This window comes from Oncorhynchus mykiss, chromosome 18, assembly GCF_057628025.1.
Source record: "Oncorhynchus mykiss isolate SJ-2025 chromosome 18, ASM5762802v1, whole genome shotgun sequence".
In the NCBI taxonomy this organism is placed as follows: Eukaryota; Metazoa; Chordata; class Actinopteri; order Salmoniformes; family Salmonidae; genus Oncorhynchus; species Oncorhynchus mykiss.
This window is the reverse complement of record NC_143039.1, coordinates 32646166-32666502: the sequence shown is the minus strand read 5'-3', so window position 1 is coordinate 32666502 and position 20337 is coordinate 32646166. Positions and strand designations below refer to the sequence as shown.

The 20337-nt window shown below is 42.2% G+C and overlaps 1 pseudogene; it reads left to right on the top strand.

Moving 5' to 3' along the window:
• The first annotated feature begins 1760 nt into the window (after window positions 1–1760).
• Window positions 1761–18137, top strand: LOC110496921 (pseudouridine-5'-phosphatase-like; annotated as a pseudogene).
• The last annotated feature ends 2200 nt before the right edge of the window (window positions 18138–20337 follow it).

The following is a 20337-nucleotide window of genomic DNA, read 5'->3' as shown; positions in this document are numbered from 1 at the left end:
CGCGTAGACAGAGCTCTGGGACTGTACACATTGGCGGCGCCATTGTGGGTGACGAACGAGAGTTATCCTGGCCTCACCCAGAGCCGTCACCGCATAATGCTCAATAATGTTTATAACCCTGTGATAATTAATTAATTATTTGAAAATATAGATAATATTTGGAATATTAAATGCTGCCTACATATAGATATTGACAAGTGAAAAGTAAGCCTACATTCATCAGTTTACATCGATGGTTTAGGTCCAACACTGCTTGTCTGTTTGAATAATTTTTTTTTACATTTTTATACATTTTAAAAAAAAAATGTGACCTTTATTTAACTTGGCAAGTCAGTTAAGAACAAATTCTAAATTACAATGACGGCCTACCAAAAGGCAAAAGGCCTCCTGCGGGGACAAGAGGCTTGGGATTAAAATAAATAAATACAGTCGAAGTTGGAAGTTTACATACACCTCAGCCAAATACATTTAAACTCAGTTTTTCACATTTCCTGTCATTTAATCCTAGTAAAGATTCCCTGACAGTTAGGATCACCACTTTATTTTAAGAATGTGAAATGTCAGAATAATAGTAGAGAGAATGATTTATTTCAGCTTTAAGTTATTTCAGCACATTTCCAGTGGGTCAGAAGTTTACATACACTCAATTAGTATTTGGTAGCATTGCCTTTAAATTGTTTAACTTGGGTCAAACGTTTTGGGTAGCCTTCCACAAGCTTCCCACAATAAGTTGGGTGAATGTTGGCCCATTCCTCCTGACAAAACTGGTGTAACTGAGTCAGGTTTGTAGGCCTCCTTGCTCGCACACGCTTTTTCAGTTCTGCCCACAAATGTTCTATAGGGTTGAGGTCAGGGCTTTGTGATGGCCACCTCAATACCTTGACTTTGTTGTCCTTCAGCCATTTTGCCACAACTTTGGAAGTATTCTTGGGATCATTGTCCATTCGGAAGACCCATTTGCGACCAAGCTTTAACTTCCTGACTGATGTCTTGAGATGTTGCTTCAATATATCCACATCATTTCCCTCCCTCATAATGCCATCTATTTTGTGAAGTGCACCAGTCTCTCCTGCAGCAAAGCACCCCCACACCATGATGCTGCCACCCCCGTACTTCACGATTGGGATGTGTTGTTCAAGAGAGACAACACTACGTAAAGAGAGACCTAAGACAACAACATAGCAAGGCAGCAACACATGACAACCCAGCATGGTAGCAACACAACATGACAACAACATGGTAGCAACACAACGTTTTTAACAGCACAAAACATGGTACAAACATTATTGGGCACAGTCAACAGCACAAAGGTCCAGAAAATGTGATGTTATCTAAAAATAAACAGTGACGTAAATGTGTTTTAAATGTATAAAATCACATTTAGATTAGGCCTACATTTCTGTCGATAAGTAGGTTATTACGAGACTGATTCTTCAGAGTGAATAGGCAGAAGTGGGTTCTGAGAATAAAACTACATTACCCATCAGCCATTACAAAATATTGGACGACTAAAGAATCACCTTTTTATTTGCGGCAGCGTAATTTTTGTGAATCTAAATTCATTTGATGTTGTGTAATGTAAACACTATGTTCTAGAAATGAATAAAAGCATACATTTACTTTTCTACGTGATAGTTGAGATTTTGGTACCAGTTGTCCATCTTCTTGCTAACCATAACTAACGTTAGCTTGCTAGCTAGTTGGTTCTTCGATTTCAAGATTGGATTTTGTTGTGGTGTTGGCAGCTACTGTAATTGTCTACACAATCGAATTTTAAACCGGTGACCCACGTTCTTTTCGACATGGATGGATTATTATTAGGTTATTCACATACACTTTCTATATACACTTAAGACGATCGAGCAGAACAGAATGTGACACGAATGAGCTACCTAGGCCTAGCATTCAGTAACGGCTCATTCATTCATGCGTGTTAACCATGGTGAAGCAAAATGAACATGTAACGCTTGCTATCCGTAAAATAATCTTTCTACAACCATAACACTCGCTAATCATTTCCATGTGCGGTCTTGCATAGTCTTCTGAATTTTGTGATTTAAATCTAGAATGCTTAGTTAAAAGCCTCTGTTTCAGTAAAGAGCAGGAGGATGGGTGTGGGTAAATGTAACCATTAAAATGCATAGAGATTTGAATGCCCAAGGACTGACCATCCATGATATCAAAATGATAGATTAAATGTTTTAAAGCTATACCGTTTGTTTACATTTCTGTTCTTTACAAACATTGTAGTAAAACAAAGCGTATCATTTGGGTTCTGATGGGGTATGACAGTTGAACTAAGCTCGTGAGAAGTTATATTCTTCCAGAATCAATGGGTATATATCATTACTTTATAAGTCCAAAACTTGATCTAGCAACTAAGGATTTTAGCTTTAAGGTAAACATGTGGTGATAGCATAGCTATCTAACTTTTATTTTGCACTGTTTTGAACTTGCAGATACAGAGAGGCTGTACACGGTGTCATACCAGAGAGTACGCGACCGGTTTGGAAAGAAATACACCTGGGATGTGAATGGGTAAGAAAGCTATGGAGGCTTCCACCATTATATGAGACTCCCTAGAACTACCAATGACACCAGAGGAACTTCTCAGTGAGACTAGAAAAATACAGGAGAGGATACTTCCTTCAGCTCAAATGATGCAAAGTAACTAAGGTGTGTGTGTGTGTGTGTGTGTGTGTGTGGTATAGTTGTAGTTTGTGAAAGTTTTTATAGTCACCATAACATGAACAAAATCATTTATTCTCACCTATGAATTATCAGTTTCTGATGAGTTTATTGACAAACAAATTTTAACCCCATGTTTTCATTCATCAGGTAGAATAGAAGATCAGCAGGCTCTGGGCTTCATAGTGTAAGTTGAGTACCCCTGCTATAAGGCATGAGGCAGAGGGAGTGTGATCCTGGATTTGAACAGGGCTCAATTTGTTTGGATTTGTTAGTATTCACTGTGTGTAGGACTAACCAATGATGTGTACTGTACAGTACCAGTCAAAGTATTGACACACCTACTCATTCAAGGGGTTTTCTTATTTTTTTGTACTGTTTTCTACATCGTAGAATAATAGTTAAGACTCATCCCAAACCATCTCAATTGGGTTGAGGTCGGTTGATTGCGGAGGCCAGGTCATCTGATGCAGCACTCCCACACTCTCCTTCTTGGTCAAATAGCCCTTACACAGCCTGGAGGTGTGTTAGGTCTTTGTCCTGTTGAAAAACAAATGATAGTCCCACAAAGCGCAAACCAGACAGGATGGTGTATCGCTGTGGTAGCCCTGTTGGTTAAGTGTGCCCTGCATTCTAAATAAATCACAGCCAGTGTCACCAGCAAAACACCCCTACACCATCACACCTCCTCCATGTTTCATGGTGGGAACCACACATGCAGAGATCATGTGTTCACCTACTCTCCGTCTCACAAAGACACAGCGGTGGAACCACAAATCTCAAATTTGGACTCATCAGACCAAAGGACAGATTTCTATCGGTTTAATGTCCATTGCTCGTGTTTCTTGGCCCAAGCAAGTCTCTTCTTCTTATTGGTGTCCTTTAGTAGTGGTTTCTTTGCAGCAATTTGACCATGAAGGCCTGATTCACGCAGTCTCCTCTGAACAGTTGATGTTGAGATGTGTCTGTTACTTGAACTCTGTGAAGCATTTATCTGGGCTGCAATCTGAGGTTCAGTTAACTTTAACAGATCCTCTGCAGCAGAGGTAACTCTAGGTCTTTCTTTCCTGTGGCGGTCCTCATGAGAGCCAATTTCATCATAGTACTTTATGGTTTTTGCGACGGCACTAGAAGAAATGTTCAAAGTTCTTGAAATGTTCCGTATTGACTGACCTTCATGTCTTAAAGTAATGATGGACTGTCATTTCTCTTTGCTTATTTGAGCTGTTCTTGCCATAATATGGACTTGGTCTTTTACCAAAGAATGTTATCTTCTGTATACCATCCCTACCTTGTCACAAGGTAGGGATGGTATATGCATTAAGAAGAAAATAAATTCCACAAATTAACTTTTAACAAGGCACATGTGATAATTGAAATGCATTCTCATGAAGCTGGTTGAGAGAATGCCAAGAGTGTGAAAGCAAAGGGTGGCTACTTTGAAGAACCTCAAATATAAAATATATTTTGATTTGTTTAACACTTTTTTGGTTACTACAGTCGTGGCCAAAGGTTTTGAGAATGACACAAATATACATTTTCACAAAGTCTGCTGCCTCAGTTTGTATGATGGCAAATTTGCATATACTCCAGAATGTTATGAAGAGTGATCAGATGAATTGCAATTAATTGCAAAGTCCCTCTTTGCCATGCAAATGAACTGAATCTCTCCCAAATTTCCACTGTATTTCAGCCCTGCCACAAAAGGACCAACTGACATCATGTCAGTCTGGAAGCAGGAGATCACTCTGTCATGCTGATTGAGTTCGAATAACAGACTGGAATCTTCAAAAGGAGGGTGGTGCTTGGAATCATTGTTCTTCCTCTGTCAACCATGGTTACCTGCAAGGAAACACGTGCCGTCATCATTGCTTTGCACGAAAAGGGCTTCCTAGGCAAGGATAATGCTGCCAGTAAGATTGCATCTAAATCAACCATTTATCTGATCATAAAGAACTTCAAGGAGAGCGGTTAAGTTGTTGTGAAGAAGGCTTCAGGGCACCCAAGAAAGTCCAGCAAGCGCCAGGACCGTCTCCTAAAGTTGATTCAGCTGCGGGATCGGGGCACCACCAGTACAGAGCTTGCTCAGGAATGGCAGCAGGCAGGTGTGAGTGCATCTGCACGCACAGTGAGGTGAAGACTTTTGGAGGATGGCCTGGTGTCAAGAAGGGCAGCAAAGAAGCTACTTCTCTCCAGGAAAAACATCAGGGACAGACTGATATTCTGCAACCTCTCCCAACCATCCAGGAACAGTTTTGTGATGAACAATGCATTTTCCAGCATGATGGAGCACCTTGCCATAAGGCAAAACTGATAACCAAGTGGCTCCGGGAACAAAACATTGATATTTTGGGTCCATGGCCAGGAAACTCCCCAGACCTTAATCACATTGAGAACTTGTGGTCAATCCTCAAGAGGCAGGTGGACAAACAAAAACTCACAAATTCTGACAAACTCCAAGCATTGATTATGTAAGAATGGGCTGCCATCAGTCAGGATGTGGCCCAGAAGTTAATTGACAGCATGTCAGGGTGGATTGCAGAGGTCTTGAAATAGAAGGGTCAACACTGCAAATATTGACTCTTTGCATCAACTTCATGTAATTGTCAATACATGCCTTTGACACTTATGAAATGCTTGTAATTATACTTCAGTATTCTATAGTAACATCTGACAAAAATATCTAAAGACACTGAAGCAGCAAACTTTGTGGAAATTAATATTTGTGTCATTCTCAAAACTTGAGGCCACAGCTGTACATGATTCCATATGTGTTATTTCATAGTGTTGATGTCTTCACTATTATTCTACTATGTAGAAATTGTACAAATAAAGAGAAACCCTTGAATGAGTAGGTGTGTCCAAACTTTAACTGGTAACCAGGAGTGGAGAAGCTCATCCACCATCTCTGTAAACACAAGGTGCCCATCGCCATAGTGACAAGCTCAGCAGGCCTGACATTTGAGATGAAGACCAGTCATCACAAAGCCTTTTTTGACTTGTTCAGCCACATCATCCTTGGGGATGACCCCAATGTGAAAAACAGCTAACCTCAGCCTGACTCCTTCTTGGTGTGTGCCAACAGGTTCACTCCTCCTGTGCCTCCAGGCACGGTAATAGGGACAGTAGCCTACAGTGGGTAGTGGAGTAGACTATTGCCCTATACTTGCCTCATGAATAAATAAGCTAAGCATAAAATAACCAGCCACAATAAGAGAGACAGACCAGTAGACACTCTAAGATACTCTCATACACACCTAGTAATGTTGGAGGGGGAAAGCAGCCCGAAGGTCACCAATTCTTACCAATCATGGCTCAGATGCTATAAATTATAGGAAAAGGGACAGGGTAGTGGACAGTAGGCTGGCACAACTTATAACGCTGAAAAAGAGCAACCCCTAAAAGTTGTACACCAATTCCGTTGTTTTTCATTTGTTACTTAGTATATTCATTCGTAGGCTAATCATTGACCAGATAAACTAAATAGTTTTTATTGGAACCTGTGGAATTGCGTTTATACAGTACCTCCAAGAAAGTGGGTTACCTCTTAAGCCCATAACCAATTCTGTTGTTAGGAAGGTTACCAAGGCTAATGTCATCCTGTCATGCTTCAATGCCCCAGCTATCACCTGTTCTTAAGACATGTTAAAGGAATTATTATCTAGACACTGACTAACTGACTGATCGACTGTAGCAGATCCAAACTAGGCTATCGAAAGTTTAGCTTCTATTTATAAGAACCTATGGAATTTTATTTATTTACACATCCAGAAAGTGAGGGAAATGATTAAGCCTATAACCGACTTCATACTCTCTCATTCATTTCCATTTTCAATGCCAATGTTTTGGCTTATTAAGGGTAGCTGTAAGTAACAGATCTGTGTTGTCAACACCAGCCATGAAAATACCCCCAACACTCCCACAACACTGAGGAATCACACTGTGTACATTCCCGAATGGCACCCTATTCCCTTTTATAGTGCACTACATTTGACCAGGGCCCATAGTGCACTCGTCAAATGTAGTGCACTATACAGGGAATGAGGTGCTACTTGGGATGCAGACACAACCATGTTTAATCACCTTCCTTCCATGCCTGTTTTAGCAAACCCACCCATGAAATAGGTCTACAATCATTAGGGTTAGAAGACTACATTCAGTTAGTTTTACAGAGCGCTATCAAACGGAAAACGGAAAATGGGAACCCGAAAAGAGAGGTTAATAGCTTTGGATTTGTTGTTTTCCTTTTTGAGGTAAATGAATCTCCCTAACAGGTGCAGGGCTGTAGATTTCTCTGCAAATGGATCTGCTGCAGCAGTACCCTTCAATACTTGTCGGCCTGCTTTTTTTAATCTTGGAGGCTTCCAAACATACCCAGTTAGGACGTTTTTCTTGATGAGATATGGAACTGCGGCTGAGAGGGGAATCGGTTTAGTGGAATAACGAATGATGATGCATCACACCCTGGCTCCTCTCTCCGTGACAGTTTTGCCTAAGCACAGAGGGAGAGAGAGAAATAGGGAGGGAGGGGAGAAATTGCGGTTCAGGATCGCAAGGAGGAGACAGAAAGACAGAATGCAAGGAAAAGAAAAAGGGGAAGGTGTATTAACATTGTGTTCGCAGCGTCTCTCCTACCCCCAGATTAGTAGAAGCAGTGATGAATTTACAATGAGTTGAATTCATTGTAGTGAGGCATTTCACAGAAACTGCAGCGAAGACGGGCTTAGGTGATACATTTGAGTTGTATTTTTGTTGTTGTCCTTTTTACCTCTAAAATGGAACCATTATTTTAAGCTTTCCCTACAACTGTACATGTTCAATAACAGTCATGCAGTGAAATTTCAATCCATTTCTCAGGATGCATTTTTCTTCTGGTGCTTTAAAGGTTGCTGTTTATATTAACGTTATTGGGAGGAAGGTTTTCTTGGAATACAGGCATGAAGTGACGTGTGGCATTTTGAGGGCTCTGATGATGCTATGCAACACTGCAGGTAATACGCCTGGCAGACTGCTTAAAACCCTCTCACAAGTGAGTAATGTGCCCAGCCCAGTACTCTGTCTCTATGGTGACCAAAGGCAAGGAAATAGTCCTCCACCTCCTCCATTTTTCACTTTCTCCCCAGCACTAAAAAATACTATGACATAGAGAGAGTGAGGGAGAAAGGGAGGGAGGCCGAGGGAGATAGAGAAAAGGTTTTCACTAAAGGTGTGTGTGCTCAGCCTACCAACTAAGATTAATGAAGTAGGGTGCAATTTGGGACATACATTGAAAGGCAGGGAGAAAAGTAATTCCGCTACCATTAATCATAAATGACCTTATACCAAGGAAAGGTTTATAGCACCAAAAACGGTACAATTAGGACATGAAATGAACTTGTGTAAAATGAAATAGGCCCATTATAGCATGGATCATCTTAAAGATATTGAAAGAGAGACTATTGTTTAACTGTTGTAGGTAGTTGAGTTAGATACTGAATTATGTGCATGGGAAAGAGTCGTGCCTTACTTAAAGGCCAATGTCTTCACACTCCTACTGAGTCTAATAACCCTGTGTAGACTATAGTAAAATAAACCCAACCAACCTTATTTAAAAACAGTGAGGCGACAATAGGTTTCAGAAAAGACCCACTTACATCCCAAATGACAATATACTCCCTCTTCATGCAGTACTTTTGACCAGGGGCCATAGGGCTCTGGTCAAAATTAGTGCACTGTGTAGGGAATAGGGTGCCATTTGGGACTAAGTCACAGAGAGGCTCACACAGAGGGTGTAAAGAGTCAGTACAGAGACCGTATTGACTCCAGAGCTTGGATCTGTACCTAGCCTAGATAATGATATTACAACAACAACAACAACACAACGCTGATTTAGGGACAACCAGTAGCCTCGGCTACACCCCCGTATTTTATGGGCATTTCAACTATCGGGACCCAGTGGGCCTCTCTGCAGTGCAGATGCACCAACCACATAATAAATTGTAACTGCTGCTATAATCCCAAAATAGACAACTTATTCAATATTTCTCAACCACATAGTCCATTTTTAAAAATTGTATTCTTCAATTTAGCTATCACAGTGCGAACTGTGATGCGTTTGTGGTGCCCAGTGTGTTTGGTGCTGGTGGATTGAAATGGTCAGGGACTAAAACAGGCTTGATCTATCTATCTGAATAGTGAAGGCTGTGCTATTCTACAGCCCTAATGATGTTCCTTATGAACAGACAGTCCCATGTGCTTTGACGGAGAAGGTAGGGCCTCGCTGTGAGTAAAAATGTTTTTAAAAACAGGAGTGTTTTTTTTAATACCAGCTCTATGAAATATTCAATACTTGAGCTTTGAAGTTCTCTGCAAAAAATATTATGGACACAGTGGTGCTTTAAGTGGTCAGAAGGTCTGTTCTTAATAGCAGTAGATGTAATTCCGCTTGCCCTATACTCAGCAGTAATGTGCTTGTTTAGGTTTTTAAGTCTAGCGCCACATTTTAGTGGCCTAAAACCCTGCGAACTCACATTCATTTCAGATGCACAATATTATTTGATTTGTTAAAGTCCTTTCTGAACACAGACTTCCGTGTTCGTTTTTCACTGAGCCTGTTGGGTCCTTTTCTGTCCACGCCAAATCAGGAACGGGGAGAATACATTGTCAGCGGGTCTGTCTGAGTTTATGAGGAGATTTAACAGTATTGATTACTCCTTTTATTCTGTTGGAAAGAAATGCCAACACTGGCATGGAGATGTAAGATTTACGGACAGACACTCGGTCAATGGGGATTTTTATGAGCTCCCGGGGAGTGTCACTGTCACAGCCGTTATACAAGTTAAAGGCTATTTCCTGGGGGTCTAGTTCGCTGAAATATCATGGTTTGCTAATGATTTTCTTATCTGGAAGGTAGTTGTGGAAGGATGGTGCGTGAGAGAATTGACTTCACTCAATCATCAATAGGTATGTCTTTATCTTGACCTTCTATTTCCGCCATTCCTAGATAATGTGACCCTTACCTAGGGTTATTTATGAAGTCTACCTATTCCATAGCCTGCATGTATCCTAAGTCTTTCAAAACCTAATCTCTCTCAACCGATTCCGGGCGCTCAGCAAACACAATGCTGTTAGAGGAGACTATTCTAAATCTAGTATTTTTCTGAGTAAAAGATGAAAACGGGTCCTCACTCCTCAGACACCAAATGAAAGCTATTCCGCACTTGTCTGCCATCCGTCCTAAAATGATGAACATCTGACTGACCTCTCCATGTGATTTTCCTCATGGTTGACCAAACCACTCATTAGCCTTGTGAACGCAGCCCTCTGGAGGCCAATGGATTGCCCTGTTATGCGTTTATACTGTGTCCTCCAGGGTTGCATCCCAAATGACACCCTATTCCCTTTATAGTGCACAACTTTTGAGTGCACCACAGAGCCCTATGGACCCTGGTCAAAAGCTGGGCACCGTAAAGGGAATAGGGTGCCATTTAGGACGCAAACCTCCATGACCTCCAGATTTTTTAAACGATGGCCTGCATTTCCTGTTTCCTGTGTATAACAAAGTACCCCATAACACAGATGATGAAACGTTACACATCCCTGTAGTCAGCCTGCCCTGGGCTTAGATGGTTTAGAAGAGGTAGCAGTCAATCTATCACTGTCTCTTCCCTCACTCAACAACCCACGTTGCCGGCTCGAATATACACACTCGCACAACTCCTCACTGTGTGATGTGTTAGTTTCAGGTATTTTCTTGCTACGGTACCGTTCATCAAGTTTGAGAATGCATCAGTCTGAGACCGACTGTTTGATGTATGAACGCACGCACTACCTCCCTTAATTGCATTAAGCTCAGACCAGATTGGTGTCGGAGCAAGACGAGGCAGAAGGACTGTTTTATTTACCCGACATAAACAAAACATCAACTGCTCTGGTTAAATATTGAAGGGAAAGAGACTGTACAGGCGCTGTTATTTCAGTGAATGGCTGTGTGACTGTGACAAGCCCCGTCTTAAAGCCGTGCGAAAGTTAACAGACACACAGGCACTCTGGTGTTGACATAGTTGGTTTGCCTTGTCGTGTCAGACGTTGACAAAAGCGACAAGGGAAGTAATATGTTGGAGCAGAGGATCAGCCTCTTTAGGATATAACACCTGAGGAAAAAGGAAAATGATTTGTTGAATGGATCACTGTCAAACAACTGTGTGTCAAAATTCCATTCAAAATACGTTTTTTTTTTTATCTCCCTTGATGTGTCCTTCCAGGAACATAAAAATGACACAAAATGACATAAAAAAAGACACAATAAAATAGAAAATGACACAGTAAAGGTAGTATTTAGTAGTATTTATTGGGATCCATACAGGAGGGAAAAAAAAACACAACTGAAATACATAATATACATAATCTGCCTCTGTCTCATGCTTCAGGAACAGGAGATGTCTCCTGCCCTATGAGCCATTCTGACTCAGACAAGCCGTGGCTTGTGCAAAGCCACCCACCTACATCATTCAATACACAACACAGTGCAAATTACAATACAAAATATAGCAAAATGGCTCTCTTCACAGTCCCCGTTGTGCCGTAAGGTGTTCTTTTATCTGTTTTTTTAATATTTTTAAAATCTGTTTTTATTGCTTTCTTGAGTTACCGGAGGTGGCAGAGAGCTAGCTCCATGTTGTCATGGCTCAATTAATAGTGTGCGTTATCCCAGCCTGTGTTTTGGACCTGGTGACTGTGAAGAGACCTGGTTGTGTGTCTCGTGTTGTACCGATGAGTGTCCGAACTGTGTGCTGACTGCTTGAACAGACAGTTCAGCAACCTTCAACACATCGATATCTCGCACAAAGACCGATAGAGATGCAGTCCGTCTCTCCTCTACTTGGAGCTAGGAGAGATTGACATGCATGTCACTGACAATCGCCATCTGTGTACATCTACATGCAATTACGTGCTGCTATGTTCTGGACCGACTGTCATTGACCTATGTCCCTCTTTGCCGCACACGACCCCACGACTGGGCCGTAGTCCCGGTGCGACAAAGGCCTGTAGGACCTGTCTGGTCGACTGAGGTGTCAAGAAAGCAGAGCAACACCTCATCATGTTTTAGTAACCATTGAGTCCATATGATTTTACCATGATACTGTAGCTTGCTATCTAGGGTTACAGCCAGAAGTTTAGTCTCTAAGTTGCTCAATCGCCACATTATTCAATAATAGATCTGGAGGAGCTTTAGGGTTGAGTGAGTGATTTGTCCCAAAAACAATACTTGTATTTTTTATTTTTTTATATTTAGCACCAGCCTATTGCTAGTTACCCATTCTAAAACTGACTGGAGCTCTATGTTAAGGGTGTCAATTAATTTACTGTCGTAGCCGACATGCACTGAGTGTACAAAACATTAGGAACACCTGCTCTTTCCATGACAGACTGACCAAGTGAATCCAGGTGAAAGCTACAGTATGATCCCTTATTGATGTCACTTGTTAAATCAACCTTAATCAGTGTAGATGAAGGGGAGGAGACAGGTTAAAGAAGGATTCTTAAGCCTTGAGACAGTTGAGACATGGATTGTGTGTGTGCCATTGAGAGTGAATGGGCACTCCAAAGGTCATTGGAGTCACAAGCCAGCATCCCTGTGGAACGCTTTTGACAGCTTGTGTTCCTTTGTTAGGTGAGAAAGCTTCTTTGTATATGCTGTGTTGGTTTTTGGTCTGGTAAATGTGTTGAAAGTGTTTTGTAGCTGTTCCTGTAGAGGTATGTGTATACCATAGTACCTAGTGTTTTTGGATTATTTGAAATTGTTCACTAAATTTGAATTATTCTGTTTCATTTGTTCTCAGGGGGGGGAAGTCACCTTAGGAGTGTTTAGGCAAGAGGCCTGTAGTATTTACTCTGTCTATGCACACTAGGTAAGACCTGGGCAAACCACCCCCTGTATTTTGGTTAGTGTGCCAGGTGGTAGGAGAGAGGGAACATTAACTTTCTTTGCTTTGGTTCCTTCCAGCCCCGTTTCCCCACCTTGCCGTGTGAAGGAAGAATAAATTCCCTGTAAACGGTAATATTCTCTCCCTCTGTCATCCTTACCCGCACCTACAATCACATACCTTTTTCACTCCACGGGCAATTGAGTTGTAGCAGGGTGTTGCGTTCCCTCCTCCGAGAGGCGTACGTGACAGTACACTCAGTGTATATTCTGTGGAAGGTCGTTTAATAGAAACGGAAAACAATGGCCCAAGCCGGCTGCCCTGCAGTACACCGCACTCCACTGAATTTGCATTAGAGAGGTTTCGATAAAATAAAACAACTCTGTGTTCTATTAGATGGGTAACTATCTATTCATGATTGAGAGGATGCAAATCCATCAAACTTCAGTGTTTTTTTTTCTTTCAGCAATAGGTTTTGATCAACGGTGATCTAACAAAACCGCTTCTTACTACCAATTTCTTTCATCCAATCATAAGTCATTTGTGTCAGTGCCGAGCATGTTGAGTGCTCTTCTCTACATGAATGATAAGTCTTAATGTGTTTTCTGTGAAATAACTTTTGAGCTCCACTATACCTTCCTATCCTCATTCATCTGTGTAGATTTGGTAAACCCAGCTTTATTTCCTAGTTTCCCTGGTCCATGTCTAGGTTGAGTGCGTATGGCGACTGTGACCTACGGTTCTCTGCTTCTCCATCTGGGCCGAATGGCTCATCTAAGGAGGATTCCCCAGGGACTGACCATGCTGCCAGGTCAAGTCTGTGACAGATCCAGACCCTGCTCTCTGTTTACAGTAGCATGTGCCTACTGTCTAGCAGCATGCCTACACACTCATCTGCCATAACACACAGTACATATGATTCCATCATACAACATGCATACACTACATGACCAAAAGTATGTGGACATACTCGTCGAACATCTCATTCCAAAATCATAGGTGTTAATATGGAGTCGGTGCCCCCCCCTTCCCCAAACTGTTGCCACAAAGTTGGAAGCACATAATCGTCTAAAATATCATTGAATGCTGTAGCGTTAGGATTTCCCTTCACTGGAACTAAAGGGAAAACAGCCCCAGAGCATTATTCTTCCTCCACCAAATTTTACAGTTGGTACTATGCATTTAAGCAGGTATCGTTCTCCTAACATCCGCCAAACCCAGATTAATCCACCGGACTGCCAGATGGTGAAACGTGATTCATCACTCCAGAGAATGCGTTTCCACTGCTCCAGAGTTCAATGGTGCCGAGCTTTACACCATTCCAGCCAACGCTTGGCATTGCGCATGGTGATCTTAGGCTTATGTGTGGCTGCTCGGCCATGGAAACCCATTTCATGGAGCTCTTGACGAGCAGTTCTTGTGCTGACGTTGCTTCCACAGGCAGCTTGGAACTCGGTAGTGAGTGTTGCAACCGAGGACAGACAAAAAAAAATTGTACTCAGTGGTCCTGTTCTGTGAGCTTGTGTGGCCTATCACTTCGCGGCTGAGCCGTTGTTGCTCCTAGACATTTCCACTTCGCAATAACAGCACTTGCAGTTGACCGGGACAGCTTTAGCAGGGCAGCACTTTGTCGAACTGACTTGGAAAGGTGGCTTCCTATAATAGTGCCAAAAAAAGTCACTGAGCTCTTCCGTAAGGCCATTCTACTGCTAATGTTTGTCTGTAGAGATTGCATGACTGTGTGATTTTATACACCTGTCCGTAATGGGTGTGGCTGAAATAGCAGAATCCACTCATTTGAAGGGTTGTCCACATACTTTTGTGTGTATGTATAGTGTATCTGATTAAATCACATAACATACACTACCGTTCAAAAGTTTGGGGTCACTTAGAAATGTCCTTGTTTTCCATGAAAACACATGAAATGAGTTGCAAATATAGTCAAGACTTTGACAAGGTTAAAAATAATTCTTAATGGAAATAAAAATGGTGTCTGAAAAGATTTCACCCCATGCTTCCTGAAGCACCTCCCACAAGTTGTATTGGCTTGATGGGCACTTACATACCATACGGTCAAGCTGCTCCCACAAAAGCTCAATAGGGTTAAGAACCGGTGACTATCCTGGCCCCTCCATTATAGACATACCAGCTGACTGCTTCTTCCCTAAATAGTTATTCCATAGTTTGGAGCTGTGCTTTGGGTCATTGTCCTGTTGTAGGAGGAAATTGGCTCCAATTAAGTGCCGTCCACATGGCGTTGCAAAATGGAGTGATAGACCTTCTTCAAGATCCCTTTTACCCTGTTCAAATCTCCCACTTTACCACCACCACAGCACCCCCAGACATCACATTGCCTCCACAATGCTTGACAAATGGCATCAAGCCCTCTTCCAGCATCTTTTCCTTTTTTCTGCATCTCAAGAATGTTCTTCTTTGTGATCTGAACACCTCAAACTTAGATTTGTCTGTCCATAATACTTTTTTCCAATCTTCCTCTGTCCAGTGTCTGTGTTCTTTTGCACATCTTAATCTTTACTTTTAATTGGCCAGTCTGAGATATGTATTTTTCTTTGTAAGAAAATATATGGCTTTTTCCAGCATCCCGGAGTGGCATCTTCACTGTTAACGTTGAGACTGGTGTTTTGCGGGTACTATTTAAGGAAGCTGCCAGTTGGACTTGTGAGGCGTCTGTTTCTCAAGCTAGACACTCTAATGTACTTGTCCTCTTGCTCAGTTGTGCACAAGGGCCTCCCACTCCTCTTTCTATTCTGTTTAGAGCCAGTTTGCGCTGTTCTGTGAAGGGAGTAGTACACAGCGTTTTACGAGATCTTCAGTTTCTTGGCAATTTCTCGCATGGAATAACCTTCATTTCTCAGAACAAGAAGTTTCAGAAGAAAGTTCTTTGTTTCTGGCCATTTTGAGCCTGCAATCGAACCCAGAAATGCTGATGCTTCTTTAATCAGCACAACAGTTTTCAGCTGTGCTAACATAATTGCAAAGGGGTTTTCTAATGATCAATTAGCCTTTTAAAATGTCAAACTTTGATTAGCTAACACAACGTGCCATTGGAACACAGGAGTGATAGTTGCTGATAATGGGCCTCTGTACACATATGTAGATATTCCATAAAAGATCTGCCGTTTCCATCTACAATTGTCATTTACAACATTAACAAATGTCTAAACTGCATTTCAGATCAATTTGATGCTATTTTGATGGACGAAAATTGAGCTTTTCTTTCAAAAACGAGGACATTTTTAAGTGGCCCGAAACTTTTAAACAGTAGTGTACATACTTATGACTCAGTCAAATAACATTCTCCAGTTCCAGTCTCTCTGAGGGAAACTTTTCTCTCCTTGTTCTAAGTGTCCCGTGATAGTCCTGTAAACTATTAAACGTCCTGGTCCGTTCTGCTGAAGTAGCTGCTGCTGGCTGCCAAGCAGGCCCTGGATCTGCTCCATAACAACACTACGCTGTGTCCTGTCATCTCCCCGTAATACACCGTTGTAAAGGGAGTGTGTGTGACGTGCTGCTGAGCTGGCTATTCACAGTAGTCTTGGCACCAGCCACTGTAGTCTGATGTGCGTCCCTAATGGCATCCCATTCCCTACGTAGTGCACTACTTTTGAGAAGAGCCTGGTCAAAAGCAGTGCACTATGTAGGGAATAGGGTGTCATTTGGAAAGTATCCACACACACACACTGAGTCTCCCCCTCCTCTCTTCTTGTGTTGTGGCATTGACTGCCTTGGGTACACTGTGAATACAGATTAAATTGGTTCTGATGAATGTTGCATGTGTTTGGGTGTATGCCTCGGGACTGGTTGTTAATCTTCCATGGGGCTGGCTGTTGGAGGCCTGCATGGTGAACGACTTTGGGTTCTCTGTCTGTTCTCCGTTCACTGTTCCCAATGCATGGAATAGCAGGCCTGTAGTTCAACAATAAAATATAGATTTTTGAAGCAAACTTCTTAACAATGAGAGGGAGAAAAGACCCTTGACCCTTTATAAGGCAAATCACCACCCCAATCTCTCTTTGCTGCTGTGACTTGTAGCCTGGTCACAGATCTGCTTGTGTCCTTGCAAACTCCATTGCTCATTGTCAAGCCAAACATGTTTGGCATGACAATGAGTGACAAGGAGTTGGCATGATAGCACAAACAGACTGGCACTCAGACTATGTGCCTTCCTCCTGAGCCTAATGCAGTGCATTTGAGTCCTGTTTCCCTCTCGTCCATTACAATGCAGCCATTGAACACTGATTTAAGGTTAATTTGCCTGGCTCGTTGCCTAATTCAGAGTCTTAGTTGCTCCCAATTAAGGGGCATTACCTAGCGAGGGCCCCTCGGTAGCCTTGCTGCTCTGTGTTTCCATACTTATTGTCCCTCTCCTAGGCTACTTCTAGGCAAGAGTCAATTAGTCAAATCTTCTAGAGTCCTCGAGTCGGCTTCTATTGTTCCACCTGGGAACCATTTAAAGTTATTTTAGTTCCATTTAAGAATTAGAGAAGAGACTGACTGGTAGTCAGGGCATTTAGGGCATTTCCGAAGCTGCTAGGTCAATCTGGTACAATTAAATTACATTGTCTGTCACTATTAGTGTGTGTGGTAAGTCAAAGGCAAATCGGAGGGAAATCATGTAGAAGAAAGAACATTGCAGAAAATAGTGCAACTGTGTGATTCTTTTTGTGCACTCATTCAAATTATAGGGATTGATTGAACCTTGAATTAGGTAGAGTGGCGGGAGACGTCTTTGGAGGGGGTGTTTTGTTTGAAAAGCCAGGAAGCATAGCTATTGAGGTTCAAAAAGCGCAGGATGTCGGAAGTTCCCAATGAATAAAAAGGAAGCTCTGGTCACTCAGTTCTTTGTCCATTCTTCTCAACACGGCTTCCATATTGGCTTTTCATTTGTATGCTGCCTCTATTCATGCATCTGTGACGCAAAAGTAACAGCCAGAATCATACTGTGGGTCACCTCACCTCAACACGAGTTCTTCAGTATGACAGCCTTCCTCTGCTCTGTTTTCTCCACCAGACACTGAGTTGCAGGTCATAGACATAGGCTTCTCAGTCCAAAACATTGTGCTTTGTGCTGTGTCAATAGACTGTACTGTTGTATGTTGTGGTTGCATAATAAGGCACCATAAACCTTGTCTTACTTCCTCTTTTTTTTTAAATGGATAACTGCTGGTATTTTGCCTTCAACCTCCTGTAGTGGACACACAAGGTTATAATACATAATTGACTGTATAGCAGAATTACATGAACCATTGTTCACTCCATTATGCCCCCATGTGAATTTAAAAATCCTTTTGTCTCCTTTCACTTTTTATTTAACACTGTTTGACATCCAGCACCTGCTTGTCTTGTTTCCTGGTGTTTGAGGATGCTCCTATGGGTGTTAAGGCCGGCCTAGCGGCTGTGATGCAGGTGGTAATGATCCCTGATGACAAACTGGACCGAGGCCTTACCCAGGAGGCCACACTGGTCCTGAGGACCATGGAGGACTTCAAACCAGAGATGTTCAGCCTGCCGGCCTATGACTGAGCTCCATCTGCTTCCTGACTCAGGACCTATTTCCACCATTTAGCCCAATCAGAGCAATGTAATGATGCTAATCACAATGATCACAATGCTCATCCAAATTATGCAATGATGCTGAATTTGATTGTTACTTGGAACTTGTGATCAAGTTGTTGTTAGTCAAATATTGACATTTTTGCTTTGGCCAAGTAATGAGAACGGCTGAGAATAATGGTTGAATTGAACATATTGAGATGTCATTTTTTTTTGTCTCAACCTTTTACATAGGTTGGTATTGTAAGCAACTTGTTGCCGATCAGTTTGAAGGCTTCTATTGTGATACGGTGTGCATCCCAAATGGCACTCTATTATCTACATAGTGCACTACTTTTGACCCGAGTCCAACACAGTCATTCTAGGTAAAGATGTATCAGTCTCTGAGTCTTAATGTCCTTGAACAGCTTTCTTAACCAACTGGAGATGAAGCTGTTGGATTCTCCCTTCTTTTCCCCGCGTTCATACCTTTTGCCACTCGTCTTCGAGCGGGGCCTATTGAAATGCCAAAGACACTTTTCCCAGCTTGGATGTGTAATCCAATAAAGATGGCGAGAGAAATCTTCAGCCCTTTCATCTTCACTCATGTTTGCCTCAGCAGTGCTGCTGGAATTCACATGTTTTCTTCTTCCCTGAGAGAACCCCTGAAACGACTGAACACAGGAGTAGAGTTACTGAGCGCTAATGCAGAGCCCTGTTCCCTCACCTCCCTCAGGCTGTTGAAATAGGATTTCACTGCTGTAGTATCCTTCCGTCCGCTAACCTTCTTCCTCCTCCCGGCCTCCATGCATCCCTGGCCTTTCATCCTCAACTTGGGCTAATCTCTGAGGCTTTTCCTCTTCTGCTCCTCATCACTCAGCCATTTTACAAGTAATTTACCCCCTCATGCCCTGAAGTGTGTGTGTGTGTGTGTGTGTGAATATACACTGAGTGTACAATGCATGAGGACCATGACTTAGACAGACCAGGTGAATCCAGGTGAAAGCTACAATCCTTTATTGATGTCGACTTGTGAAATCCACTTAAATCAGTGTAGATAAAGGGGAGGAGGTGAATTGAGGCTGTTCTGAGGGCAAAAGGGGGTGCAACTCAATATTAGGAAGGTGTTTTGTACACTCTGTGTATATGCATGTGTGTGTCTGTACATTATGTGTGTGTACTTACGCAATAAGTGTGATGGTGTTAGAACATCATGTCTGAGAAAATGTAGTGAGTTCAGGGTATGATTGGTACATAATGGCCATTGCCATTTGCCACAGTCTAAAGGAATTATATTTTGCGGTTGGAAATGCATTTTCTTTGTATCTAATAATTGTGGTAAATGGTAGTAGCTCAATGCATATACAGTGTTCACCAGTATTGTTGTAAAATGCACATGGAGTTACCAAGTGGGCATTCAACATTCAACATGCATTTTCAATTGTGTTTCTGTGAAATACACTGAAAAGTCCATCAATGTACCGTTGCTATTCACAAAGCATATTGTCCTTTTGTTGTGACATAATAGCACTTTCTCTTCTCTTCTGCTAGCATTCATCCTCCCCCTCAAGGTCTATGACTACGCTGGTGAGCAGACACAGAGAGAGGTGCTTGGTCCGCCCAGGAGCAGCCTATTGGCTATGTCTCATCTGGGCAACCAATCACCACCGGTTTAGCTTCATGATCCAGCCACTGCCTGCCTAGGAAAAGCACTATAGCCAATAACGGTGATATCAGAGCTTACTCTTCCACCTGTAATGCCAGTCCACCTGAGTGCTTGTGACTAGAAGGGCCCCAATGGCTCCTAACTCTCCTAGGAAATTAGCAGTCTCTACATCTACTGCCAATAACTATTATTTTATCCCTCCCTATTGACCTTTCAACTCTCATTCTGCCAGAGACAAAGTGAGGAGGAGAGAAACCGAGAGGGAAGCGAGAGCAAGTGAGGGAGGGGGGGAGAGAGGGTAGCTAACATGTTTCTCAGGTTCGTCTTCACATTGTGCTGGGGAGGGCAGAAGAGGGACCGTGAACCCCCATTCATCTTCAACGTCAGTTGGTTTTCTATACAGGATTTTATCAGACGAGTGTCCCTCAACAGGGGGAGTTTTAAAAACAGACATTGTATGGAATGACCTCATTTTAGAATGTTATAATAAAGCTTTTCTTTTTTTTTCATCCGCTTACTGGCTGA